The sequence below is a fragment of the Macadamia integrifolia genome, unplaced genomic scaffold (genome assembly GCF_013358625.1).
Source record: "Macadamia integrifolia cultivar HAES 741 unplaced genomic scaffold, SCU_Mint_v3 scaffold402, whole genome shotgun sequence".
Taxonomy (NCBI): Eukaryota; Viridiplantae; Streptophyta; class Magnoliopsida; order Proteales; family Proteaceae; genus Macadamia; species Macadamia integrifolia.
In genome coordinates this window covers 98,419-101,233 of record NW_024870054.1, presented here as the reverse complement: position 1 = coordinate 101,233, position 2,815 = coordinate 98,419, and positions in this window count along the sequence as shown.

Below are 2,815 nucleotides of genomic sequence, written 5' to 3'. Positions count from 1 at the left end.
CATCTAAATGTATCTCACCTCGATTTAACCCACTCATATAGGGATTTTCCTTATCGTCATCCGTTTGAAAGATATCGACGAGCTCAATTAGCTAGTATCATTCTCATACCTAAATGTAACACACATACACTAGGTCCAATAATTACTCAACACACAATTGGTTTCATATCTTAGAGTTTATGAGGTTGAAAGTAATCCAATTGTACTCGCACCGAGTAGCAGACTATGTTTGGAAAAACACTTTAATTACTATTTTGGACAGGTTGGGTGAATATCTTCCATATTGCACTCAACATTTAACTACATAAAACCATAAAAGACTTTTAGGTGATGCCATAATGGTGCATATCTAAATATGAACGAAATGAATAAGGTCATTAGACCAGCCAATAGTTGTGCCTTCCAGACCTACAACAGATGCTGCCCAGACAAAACTCTGAGTACTACCCTTGGGCTTTCATCTGTATTCATTTAAGTGTTTGGTACCAATGTTAGCAACTTAGCATCAATATCCTAAATTAGTAATTGCATAATTTATTAACTACCACTCTCATCTTTGTATTGATAATATCTTGTGTTGTTGGATTTGCCTCAACCTTCTCCATCATGGCGTAAACTATATCTATGAGATCAGTTCTCAATGCAGGCATATGCTTGTATTGATACTTTAAATTTAGCTAGCATACTAAAAATAAATAATATAAAATAGTGAGTAAGCAACTAAATGTCCAAATTTATAAGTTGAAGTAAGGTGAATAAAGTAAAACTAACTAGCCTTATTTAGAGGATGCATGAGCTGTCTCTCCTTATGGACTTTGATTATGAAAATGATTCTTGTTACTCTTTGTGCACACCACCTCCACCTCCATCTTCATTTTCATCATTTATATTGATGCCCATATGACTGGTAAGGCAGGTTTCTTCTATGAGTTGACCAACTTCAAGACGCTTAACAATCGGGTCTAATAACTTTAATAATTTTCTTGATTATTCAAACCATATTAAAAGAGTTTTCATATTATTTTTATTTTTTAAATTATTTATTTTATTTCTAAAATAAAAAAAAATTAAAAAGATAAAAAAGATATCGACATGGTAACATCGTAAAATGGCCAATAATGTCCAACATATATTAATCAAACACGAAACATTAAATATTAACCCTACTTTTTCAAATATATGTTGTAGAAAAGTGTATTTCTAGAAATAAAAAATAAAAAAATAATTTAATATGTAAAAAAATCCAACACAATGAATGTGTAGATCAGATCATTCTAGCTAACGTATAAAAAAAATGAAATCATTCTACTATATGTACAAGTACATTTATAAAAAAGAAAAAAAAATTTTGAAAAAATTGGGTTTACCTTTTTGCTCCAAGAACCCTTTATTAGGTAGATCTGCTTTGGTTGTGTAAGATTCAAGTATAAAATGAAAGATTGAGGGAGAAATTTCAATTTCTTGGTCAATTTCCTATGTTTCCCAACTCTTACAATTGTAATGTGGAGGGAGGAGTCGATACTTGCGAAATGGGCTTGTTTCCTACGAAACTATCCACTTTATTAGGTACTAGTTAGACCAAAATGGGCAAACCAATTGAGTTGGTTGGAATTTTGACCCTTTCGGTTGAAATTTGTTGAGATCTATTGAAATGGGTTGAAATGAGGGACTTTTAATAAGTACACTATCATTTTGTATCAGACACTTGCAATACAATCGAAATGGTCGAAATCTTGAACCATGCATATGATTGATATAGAATCATAGTATAAGGTATGATGGTTAAGGCAAAAGACAATATGGTTAAAATGTAGAGAATGAGATTGTCATTCCAGGCTTGACCTAGCCTGACATATTTATTATCACACCTTGCCTCCACTCACCTGAGAAGGCTGATAACATGGACACGCATACGTGTCCACAATCCCTCTAAGATCTATGATGCAATAATTTAAGTGCATAAATTATGAAATGATTCTACGATCACAAGATAATAATAAACTGGTAATAATCAAATAGATACAACTGGTGAAGTTTAATAATATTAATCATATTTATCAAAATGTTTTCACAGTGGAAGTCATAATTACAATTATACCACGAGGGCTACATCTGATATGTAAAACAAAATAATCAAAAGGAAGATGATATTCTCATCCTCAACATGCTATGAATGCACAGTTGCCACATACGCAACCATCCTTGTGCATAGCTAACTCCTCATCACAGAGGTCACCTCCATAGAGAGTCGGCTCCCCAGTCACAAACTCCGGATGGGTACTTGGATCAACATCTAAAATGGGGGCAACAACAGGGGTGAGCTTCCACGAAGCCCAGTGAGGGGTGCACACATGCCAAAACAATTATAGATACAAGAATATGGATTTACCATATAAAACAAATATACATATAATACAACATAATGGAAACAATGAGAATTTATGAATGCAAATATGATTCGGATTATGATCACACAAGTCTGTCCACTAAACTAATTAAATGTTAGGGTCTAGGTACTGCTGCAACATAGGGGATATCCCTGGTCCCAAAAAATCAGTACCCATCAGTCACCCAACGATATACACTAGTTGCAAGTTCGGAGCCTGCAGGTCCTGGAATCAAGCACATCGGGTCACTCGAGTTATAGGACAACCAGTACCTCATGCAAATAAAACTAATTTAAATTAGGGTCTGAGGACTACTGCAACATAGGGGATATCCCTGGTCCTGGAATCAAGCGCATAGGTCACCCAGTGATATATGCTAGTTATGAGTCAAGAGCTTGTAGGTCCTAGAATCAAGAGCATCGATCACC